This window comes from Xyrauchen texanus, chromosome 9 (genome assembly GCF_025860055.1).
Source record: "Xyrauchen texanus isolate HMW12.3.18 chromosome 9, RBS_HiC_50CHRs, whole genome shotgun sequence".
NCBI classification, from domain to species: domain Eukaryota; kingdom Metazoa; phylum Chordata; class Actinopteri; order Cypriniformes; family Catostomidae; genus Xyrauchen; species Xyrauchen texanus.
This window is the reverse complement of record NC_068284.1, coordinates 5,508,606-5,520,217: the sequence shown is the minus strand read 5'-3', so window position 1 is coordinate 5,520,217 and position 11,612 is coordinate 5,508,606. Positions and strand designations below refer to the sequence as shown.

The 11,612-nt window shown below is 40.0% G+C and overlaps 1 non-coding gene across 1 annotated transcript; it reads right to left on the bottom strand.

The window, feature by feature from the left end:
- Window positions 1–4,447: 4,447 nt before the first annotated feature.
- On the bottom strand, window positions 4,448–4,521 carry trnan-guu (transfer RNA asparagine (anticodon GUU)). The gene has a single exon. It is a non-coding gene; the product is annotated as a tRNA-Asn (tRNA).
- Window positions 4,522–11,612: the final 7,091 nt, after the last annotated feature.

Genomic DNA, 11,612 nt, shown 5'->3' with positions numbered 1-11,612 from the left:
GACGTTTTGTTTGTTCCAGTGTTGTTTGTCTAGTTATTTTGCCAATAAACTGCATTTAGATCCGTATCCCTCGTCTTCCTTCACCTGCCTTCATAACAATACCAACCAGTAAGAGACAAAAAGAAAATATTTTTTTATTTTTTTTAGGTTGTATATATTTACAGCAAATGCATAAAATCCTAATATATAATTAGGTATTACTTATATAATCAACAGCATGAAATAAATGTTATATTATATAAATAATAATATAAAACTGTGCAAATTAGTAATCGCCACCATTAAAGTACTTGCTATTCAACTGTAAGTGTATTGTAAATAAAAGGGCACAAATACAAACAAACCTGTTTATTTGAATTTAAATGTGTAGTAGAAGATTTAAAATAAGAATAATAATATTAAAATATACAACTCTAATTATTACAATAAGTAATAACAATAAAGTGAGGACAAATGTGTAAAGTATTAGCAATAATAATAATAATTTACAGTTTTTGCTAGGAGTCAAAAACAATCATTTTACAGGTTATCTATTTACAGCAATGCAATTCATAAACAAAACAAAAATAATATATTATTTGCATAATTATGTATTATTTAGATAATCAACCAAATTACAAATACTATATAAAATAATAATACAAATTGTGCAAATATGAGTAGTCACCACCATTACAATGCTTGCTTAATGAATAATAATAATTAGAAGAATCATATAAAAATATACAAATTTAAATAAAGTTCAAATACATGTAATATTAACAAAAATGTGAGGGAAAATGTGTAGAATAACAATAATATATACTCTATAAATATAGCAATATTATGCAAGAAAAATAATCAATCAGAAGAACTTTGATGCAGTTTAGTCAAGTGTTTCCCCTTCTAATCTTCAGTGTGTGCTCTCTTCTTGCCATAGCCCAGTGTCTGCAGAGCTGCCCTCCACTCTGCAAATGGTTCTGTAGCGGTCTCCTCACAGTGCCAGTTTCCAAAATACTGGAGATGCGATGGTGGTTTCCTTTCATTGTTGAACTTCTTGCAAAGGATGACTTCAGTCTTACGCACATATTTTCTTTTTAGTGATTCCTTCTGCTGTCTTTCCTGATTTTTCCTCCTATAGTGGTGTATGGCACAGAAGGCTGTGGCGCTTCCGGTGATGTTTCCATACTTTGTGCGGGTAACGCTACAAATAGCATCATTGGCTGGGATGCAGCAGTGGCTGGAAGGATAACTGGGAGAGCCATAGACAATGGCCCTGGCTGAGGAGGTGTAGGTGGATATGGCAGCCCTGGTTGAGAATGTGCAGGTTCTGGTGCTTGTTGCAGTACGTTTCGTGGTATTTGTGGCCCAGATCTGATTTTGGCCATACCAGCTGTATTTAGTGGCAAGCTGAAAATATGAGGGTCATCATCACAACCACTGCAGTCTCACTTCTTTTTGGAGGGCTGATGGAAGCCTGTCTGGTGCTGTCATTGGTGCATCTTGTGCAGGGATTCCTTGAGTCAAAATATCCCTCTCCTGAGATTTGGCACGTCTGCTGTACCTAGAATTTATAGAAATTAACATGCATGATTAATAAATAATATAAAAAGTATTGAACAGAAATTCATACGCATAGGTTGCATAACTAATAAAGGAAATGGGCTATTTCTCAGTCAAATTAAGTACAGAAATCAAATCAATCACCACTGTGTTAGTGTGGATGTATTAACCTCAGTTGGAGGGTTGTCCGCTGCATCACTTCAGCGTTGCTCAGAATGCACTCTCTGATATGCTTGTATACACGGGCAATCATAGTAAATATTGAGATTTTAAAACCTTCTTGACACACAGGGTTGGGATAAAGGGCCCAGAGCTTTATGAATACCGCTTCAACCATTCTGTTGCAGTCAGGCCCCTGTGTAGGACTGTGTGCGCCAACAAAACATCTGAAAAGGTGTACATTGGAGAGATAATTAAAAGTGGTAACAATATAATCATGCAGTTTAGGCAAACTGCCTGGAAGGGGTAGCTGTGTGATTAATAATACAGGTGAAAAAAAATGGTACCTTCTAGTGCTCTTAACCCCTGGTGTCACAATTTTTTTGGTGGCCCTAAACCGTCCTTTGGAAAGGTAGGATCTGTGGCGTGGAGAATACACGGTCTGCTCTTTGTAATAATCCCCAAGCGCCTGCCATAAAGCAATAATACGTGCAGATTCCTCCCTTTTCAAGGCAATACTGTGCTCCCTGAGGCTAACTAAGAACTCTGCCAAATTCCGGACTGATCTGAAGCCTTCAATGTTGTCAAGGCCAACCAAATCCTATATAATACAAGATTACCATTTATAAACGGAATAAAGGAAAACTAAAACATTATGACAACAAAGGTAAACAAAGGTTTACCTTTGGTAACACAATATGTGAAAATTATAAAGTAGTTAGATGCTTACATCAGGAAAAGAAGATTGTCCAGCAGAGGAAGATGGCTCATTGGACAGGTTTGTGTGCCTTGATGTTGGATTCACAGAAGCTAAATGCATGTGAAACAAGTTTTCCATAAATTCATTGCAAAGAGTGTTAATTACATAAATTATAGCACAACTTTTGTGATAATCAGATGCAAAACACCAACATTAAAAAACTCGCTGTTAATGGCTGCTGATGGTGTAGATTGTGTGCATGCTGGGTGAACGGTTGGTGCAGACTGTGTGGCAGGTGGAATAAGCATGGGACCAATGGAAACAGAGGTGACTGTAGATGGCGCAGGATGCTCTTCTTCAACCATGGTGGAAATAGTAAAATCCTCAAAGTGCACAAGTTCCACATAAGTTCCCTCCCTTCTGCAATGTCCCAGTCTGCAGTCTGCCCTATAACGTTTAATTTATTGCCTGGGTCTTCACCTTGGCGTAGTACAGCTCTCCTTGCAGAATCCATGACCTTTTCTGGAGACAGAGCCCAAGACCAAGGTCTCATTTTGTTCTCCTCCTCCACCTTTAGGGCCATAGAGCAGTCACACATATTCAGACTCCCTTCAGCTCTCCTCCTAAATTGAGGCTCCATTTCTATAAAAAAAATAAAAAAGAATACTAATATATACTGTGGTAATGTATATGAGGTCCTGTGTATTAATTAAGCAGTGTGGCATGATACATTTTGAAATAGTTTGCATATTGTTAGGCATGCAGTCTTGTCAAATAAACGATTTTGTCTTTAGAAAATGTCATTAACACTTTCTCAACATATAGCGGAGATACAGTACATTGCCACAACAATACAATATACAATTTAACAATATATAGGCTTGAATATTTATTAGATTCAAGGTTTATACAAGGCCCCCTTAATAAAACCTAATTTTAAATTTGTATTTTCTGACTATTATTTCATCATTTAGGCTTTATAGGGTTAAGCTTTATGCTTTGTATAAAAGGGTTGTCGAACAAAAACTATTATTGTACTATTCATTGAAATAAGAGCATTTCTCCTCAATATTACAAAATTAACCGGGCTTATGTGGTTGGGCAAAGAAGATATTTATATTTTATTTTGTGTGGTACCCGTTCTGAAAGTTTAAAGTACTTTTAAATGCTTAGTGTTGGATATGCGCTGGATATGCGTATGTGTACAGGTCTTACAGTAAAGTAAAATACACATATAAGTGCATTTATATACTGTCTAAATATATATATATATAGAGAGAGAGAGAACGAGAGAGAGAAACTTACCTCCGTTTCAACGTCGTCCAAAACAAAGGATTTGTAGTAATAATCTCGAATCAGAAGAAACACTTGTGCGCTGAACGAAATGTTTATTATAACACCCGCTGCAGCATCGCTCTTCTGCTGATTGGTCCATTCCTCTTGGCAACCAGGTAGAGACGGGCACCTCATTGGCCAATTTCTTGAAAAATCCAAGTAACAGAATGGGCCGTGATTGCTCAATTCCTTATCGCAACCAGGTAGTGACTTGCGCTTGATTGGTTAATTCTTCTAATATTCTTGGTAGCGATGCGTGCCATGATTGGACCATTTCTGGATATTACTACCAGAAATTAGCTCTACTGACAGGTTGCTTTAGGGAGCTAGCCGGGCCTACATCTTCTGTCTCTGTGTGATGTCATTTATTTGCAAATCCTCAAAGTACATGCTTGAAATGAAACATCCCATTTTACAATGTAACTTCCAAAGAAATGTTGGGTTTAAGACTAGGACCAGGCTAAGATTTACTTTTATTTGTTTCTCTGGCATTTGTCTTTCCACACTTCTGTACACTGTGTAATGAAACATTTGAGGATTTGACAAGTCAGTCCTGTAATTGGTCAACCAAAATGTCAGAACATTGGTATAGAAAATGCAAAAGCATTAACATGAGATTTTCTTCCACTTTATTATTTTGCTGCTCCACCTGCTATAATGTGAGGTCCATGTGCTCAGGCTATGCCTTTTGAGGCAATTAGAAGCACTCTTCGTCCCTGGGTGGGCTTGAACCAACAACCTTTCGGTTAACAGCCGAACGCGCTAACCGATGGCACCACAGAGACACATGAGGTACCACCTTCAGGATTACGATGTGGCAGTCAATGGCATGTGTGTCATACTTGATGGGTTTGAACTGAGACAGATTGGTTAGTGGGGATTGTTAAACACATTAACAGCAGCACCTTAGCACTGTGCTTCTTTTTAGAGATAGTACTTTGGAAGCAGATAGCTGGAGACCTGTTAACTGTTCTGAATTTCTGGAAAGTTTCCAGAAATGTTGCCGTTCTCTCTAGTCAGTGAGTGTTTGCATGGCAGGGAGGATACATTTGCACTAGTACCACATACCTGTGGCGATAGCTAAAAGTTAAACCCAACGTGGAGCTCAAGCCCATGACACTGTGCTTTAAAGTCTCATGCTCTACCACCGTTTCTCTCTCGGATTATATGCCAAATGAGTGTTTCTTTTATTTGTTTTTCCGGCATTAACATGAGATTTTCTTCCACTTTGTTGCTTTCGCTGCTCCACCTGCTATAATGTGAGGTCCATGTGCTCAGGCTATGCCTTTTGTGGCAATTAAAAGCACCACAGAGATCTATTGGTTTGTAACACTCCACAATATAATAAAGTAGAGTATAACAAAATACAATGGGAACCAACATCCCGTTACTATTAGGCTATGGAGTAGAAAAAAATATTACTCAACACTGACGAATAAACAATCAACCCAAGTGTATTTACAAACCAAAATAATATTTACAATAATACAAGACAAGGTGTGTGTGAGAGTAAAAGTGGAATCCAGCATGCACAGAGTTAATGAGAGCGTTCAGATCAGCCTCACCGGGAATTTGTGTAGTCCGTGAGCAAGATCAAGATGACTGGCTTATGTCCTCTGAAAAAAGTAATCCAGGCTGCGAGCCAAACGTAAATACTCCAAGAGGAACGGCGACCCAGCGCTTCCAGGTCAGTCAGCATGAATAATCCAGTGAATGAATGAAAAGTTTTGTGAATGGTAGTACCCCTCCCGAAGACCGGCAGTGGTGGACGAAGTACACATACCATGTACTTGAGTTAAAGTAAAGATACTCAAGGTAAAATATTACTCAAGTAAAAGTAGAAGTGCTGCCTTTAAACATTCACTTGAGTAAAAGTACAAAAGTAGTTGCCTTCAAATATACTTAAGTATCCAATACTATGATTTTTTTATAATGTCCTATTATAATTTGTCACAAGACTCTTCTTTAACTCAGTCTACATGAAGACTAATGTCACTCTTGGCACACCAATCTATTAATAAAATGACATTAATTAGTCAGCTGTATATACATATATATATTTGAATTGAATACATTTTTTGTGTGTTTAATTTTGGAGGGAAGGGGACTGTTCCCATAAGGTATAATACATTTACAGTATTTACTGTATATATTTTTCTCGAGTGTCTATGGTCATAATTATTAACATCCTGATGTTATGATATATTCACATAAACCTGCACAACGGCATTAAATATAAATATATATATATATATATATATATATATATATATATATATACACACACACACATACACGCGCGCACACACACACACATACATAGATAATATATATATATATATATATATATATATATATATATATATATATATATATATATATATATATATATATATATATATATATATATATTCTATGTTATGGGAGCAGCCAATTTCCCTCCAAAATTAAACACAAAAACGTATTAATGCAGTGTTTCTGCTACTCCCCAGAAAAAAATTCTATTATATGCAAGTCATTTTAGTGTCAACATAATAAGCAATGTACATTATGTGTCAATATTTACCGATAACTGCTGCAATAATAGCTGCTGCTCTCTGCGCCGCTTAAAATCATTGGCAACGCAATTTGTTTGGAACTATTGAGAGCTACACGAATCACGTGACCGCGCGGCGGCGAGATCACTGTCGCAACCGTCTATGTTCGCAACTCTCATATTTAACGGCTCTGGGGTGCGTTTCCCGTGCAACGACGTAACTTGCTGCTCCACTACCATAGTACGATGCACTGTTGAAGAAATCAACTTGCTAGTCACGACTGTTTCCCGAAACCGTATTGTCGCAAATTGGTTGTTCAACCACGTTGGTTAATGATGTCACACATGTGGTGGAGTAAAAACTACTTTTTATGAATCTGTTTGCGATCGAATTAATGCTAGATGTTTTGCTATAAATTACGGACATGTCATCTGAGGACTATCTCATATTTTTCTCAGTTATTTGCTTTATTTCCAGATTCAATCATTGGCTCGTTCTTACGCACTAGAGCATGTTCACACATGCGCGCTCTTCAAAAACGGTGCTTTAAATCTATTGACAAACTAAAAGACATAAAGGACATTTGTATGTCTTCTAAATAAAAGATACTGATTGTACTGAATGTCATCTTGCTTATTTGGCTCAAGATAATAATTTATTAAGCCCACATGTTATAATAACAAGAAACTCTGCTTCTAACCACAGGTCGAGAGCTGTCGTTCCAACCACACAACTCTGCGATGCTGTTTGCAAATGTTCGTTGGAACGATGGTTTCAGGAAACACCGACTCGTTGAACTATGATACCGACGGAACTTGCGACCATAGTTGGCTAACGATGCTTTTGGGAAACGCACCCCTGGTTCGCGCTTAGTAGATGCCGCCAAGGCATGTTCAAAACAAAGCGCGCGCACGCGCGCTGTACTGTGATTGGTGGCTCGTTTGACCAGTTACGTTTTTATCCACTCATAAATAAAAAGGAACGACTGATTTTGAAAAAGATATTTGACTTTGAAATGTAGTGGAGTTAAAGTAAAAGTCTCCCCAAATTTAAATACTTCAGTAAAGTACAGATACGCAAAAAAGCTACTTAAGTACAGTAACGAATTACATTTACTTCGTTACTGTCCACCACTGAAGACCGGCATACCGGTTCCTTATATAGAAAGTCACAGTCTCTTCCTGTTTACGTGGCAAGTAATCACGTGACGCGAATTCACGAGAAGCTCTCGCACGAACAGAAATCGGGGACAAATACACAACAGCTGAGGCAAATATAGCATACAGGGGAAAACAATATCACTAATAGACTATAATGACTAAACATACTTAGTTTTTTGTCATTAACCTTATTTAAAAGATTCCCCTTATGTGGCCATGCTACATAGACCCCCCCCCCCCCAGCCATCGGCATAGGAGCAGATCGTCCGTACCAGCGTTTCAGGTTAACCACATTTAAAATATCAGTTTTATATTGGTCACCCCAACAAACTGTGTAAATTATTGGCCCCATTTTTTTTATTATTTCAGCTGGTCCCTCCCACTTGGGCGCTAGCTTAGCAGAGTTTTTATTCGAGGAAGACGAGAGAGGGTGAGTTTTAATCCAGACTAGATCACCCGGCTGAAACTGCGCATCTTTCCGTCGGGCATTATAATACCTAGCTTGTCTGGCTTGTTGCACCCCTACTCGGAGCTTTACCTCCTCTGCCATGATGTTCTGTCTTTCAATTAGATTATACAAGGTTTGGTCAGGAGTGGGTGGTTTGAGGATTAACCTCTCTAGTGGACCGTGAAGCTGTCTGCCCAGCATTAATTCAGCTGGTGCTCTACCTGTGGTTTCTTGGTGTGCCGTGTTGATAGCAAACCTTAGCTCAGGTAACCACTGGTCCCATGTTTGATGATATTGTCCCACATATGACGCAATCATAGTTTTCACTGTCCTGTTTATACTTTCTGTCAGGTTTGTTTGAGGGTGATAACTGGTAGTGAGTTTTTGGATGCTTCCCCAGGACTTGCATAGCTCTGACAGTACGTTGGAAGTGAATTGTGTTCCCTGGTCAGATATGATGTATTTTGGGACCCCCCATCGGGTGAAGATTTCTTCCCTGAGAATTTTGACGATCTTCTGTGTTTTACTATCTCTAAGGGGGAACATCTCTACCCATTTGGTGTAATAGTCGACTATCACCAGAAGGTAAGTGTTCTGTTTCTTACTGAGAGGAAAAGGTCCCATAAAATCCATCCCCAAGGTGTGACCCGGTTCTGTCACTTGTGTATGCTGTAGGAAGCCGCTGGGTTTTGTATTGTCGTGTTTATATTTTTGACAGGTATCGCATCCTTTGACATACTGCCAGACATCCTTACGGACAGTGGGCCACCACGCCACCTCCAAGAGCCTCAGCAGTGTTTTTAGTCGTTCCAGATGTCCTCCCAGTGGGTTATCATGAAAGTAATGTAAGAATCCGGGAATTAATGCCTGAGGAACAACCAACTGGAATTTATTTCCGTTGTTCTTGACAGGAACCCAGCGATATAACACCCCCTGGTGGACCTCAAAGGTAATCTGGCGATCTTGAACCTTTCTGGTTTTTTGGGCCAGTTGGAGGAGAGACACCGTATTGTCATGACTTTGTTCTTGAGAGATTTCCTCTAACGTGTGGGGTATGTCTGAGGCACATTTAGATGTTACTATGGCCATACAGGGCACACTTTCACTTTCTTGAGTTTCACAGACTCGTGACAAGGCATCTGGTCCCAGGTTCAGACATCCTCTTCTGTGATGAACTTGGAAGATGAATTGCTGCAGCCTAAGAGTCCACCGGGTCAGCCGAGAGGAGGTTTTAGGGCTACTGAAGGCCCAAGTTAAGGCAGCATGATCGCTGTAAATGTCAAACTGTCTTCCTTCAAGGTAATGTCTCCATTTTTCCACCGCCCAGACCACCGGCACACACTCTTTTTCAGCCGTTGAATAATTCACCTCAGGTCCACGCAATGTTCGTGATGCATAAGCTATTACCCGTTCCCCCTCAGGAGTTTGCTGGGTAATAATGGGTCCTAAGCCCACATCACTGGCATCTGTATGTACCTGGAAAGGTTGATTGAGATCAGGCTGCATCAATACAGGTGGGTCTTGTAATATTTTTTTGATGTTCTCAAGGCTGGTTTGGCACTCAGGAGTCCAATCCCACTTTATTCCTTTCTTTTTCAGGTTATTTAATGGAGCTGTGATGTTGGCAAAATGGGGAATGAACTTGTGGTACCACCCGGCTAATCCCAAGAAGCGTTGGAGGGCTTTAATGTCTTTGGGAGGAGGGTAGTCAGCAACCGCTCTGGTCTTTTCAGGATCGACCTCCACTCCTTTCACTGAGATGATGTGGCCAAGGAACTTTAACTGTTTTTTAAAGAAGTGACACTTCTTCATGTTCAGGGTAAGAGATGCTTGGTTTAATCTTTGCAGAATGGTGTTCAGATGTTGTACATGTTCGTTTAAAGACCGTGAATAGATTATAATGTCATCAATGTAAACAAAACAAAACTTCCCTCTCAATTCTGCTAGGACCTTCTCCATCAGCCTCTGGAAGGTGGCAGCGGCATTCCGTAATCCATATGGCATGGAGCGGAATTGGAATAGTCCTTGGGAGGTGATAAAGGCTGTTTTGTCTTTACTTCTTTCCTCCATTTCTACCTGCCAGTACCCTGACTGCAAATCCAATGTACTGAACCAGGAGGCGCCATCCATGGATTCCAAAATGTCATGGATTATTGGCATCGGATAAGCGTCAGGTATGGTCTTACTATTAAGCCTCCTATAGTCCACACAAAACCTGTAGGAACCATCAGGTTTGGGGACCAGGACTACAGGTGATGACCAAGGAGAGAAAGAAGGCTCGATGATATGGTCTCGTAGCATTTGTTCTACTTGCCCATCGATAATCTTTTTCTTGAACGGTGAGACCCTATAAGCTCTGGATCTCAAGGGCATTTCGTCAGAAAGTATAATTTTGTGCTGTTCCACAGATGTTTTTCCCAGGACTTGAGAGGTGGTACGAGGCCAATTTTCCATCAGCGTCTTTAATTCCTCCTGATTGTCGGAGTCCCAGCTGGGAACAACTTGTGAGTGTAAGTCATATATGGGTGAATTCCAGGTTGGAGGTAAGGCATAATATAGACTCACAGCAGCGGTCGTGCCTATGTTTTCACCCATCAGACGTGAAGACAGCACCGGATTTATAAGTGCAGTTAGGAATGGATGATAAATATATCCTTTGCCTATTTTCAGTCCATATCTCCATTGTCCTACATCCACTATGGCTTCAGCGGCTCTCAGGAAGTCCAGACCAGCTATAAGGGGAAAGGCCAGGTGAGCATCCTTCATTATATAGGTATCCAACCTGCATACCTTGTCATGCCACGCATAGCGGACTGTTTTCTTGTTAATCGCCTGGTGCATTTTTCCATCAGCCATAATGAACCGTTGAAGAGGACCTGGAGGGTCAGGTTTCGCTTCCCCTCCTAACTGTCTCCACAGGCTTTCCTGAATAAGGGTGTATGTGCTCCCTGTATCCAGCACCGCCTTCACCTCTTGTCCTTTTATAGTTATTGGCACTACTAGAAGGGATGTCATAGGGTGGGGTTGTGCAATGGATAATCCTGCTAGATTTTTAGAGGTATTCCGTTCAGGTGGTCTTTTAGTCGCAGTTTCTTTACCGTTCAATTTGCCCACTTTCTGCCAGTAATCTTTTGCTCCCATCCAGTCCTTCTCCACCATAGATCCCACCTTCACCAACGGTTCCACAGATTTCACCGTCCCTCTCAGACAGCCCGCAACCCTTGGGTTGATGTTATTAAGGATTCTGCTCACCATCTCCTCTTCTGTGATAGCTGGCTTCCATTTGAGGCAGAGGGCTCGGTAATCATTGGCGAAATCTCTCAAACGCTGATTGGGTTGCTGCACCAGTGATCTCAACTTGTCTATGAAATCAGCCGCTTGAGCTTCATCAGAGCTACACCTTAACTCATTTACATCAGTATCAGTTTCATCAGTATTTAGATTCTGATTAATTACTCCATTTACTTGTGTCTCTTCCTCCATATTTATGGACACACAAAAAAAACACTATAACAAAAAGAAACAGCACGTAGTCCCCGTACGGGCCACCGCTATGTAACACTCCACAATATAATAAAGTAGAGTATAACAAAATACAATGGGAACCAACGTCCCGTTACTATTAGGCTATGGAGTAGAAAAAAATATTACTCAACACTGACGAATAAACAATCAACCCAAGTGTATTTACAAACCAAAATAATATTTACAATAATACAAGACAAGGTGTG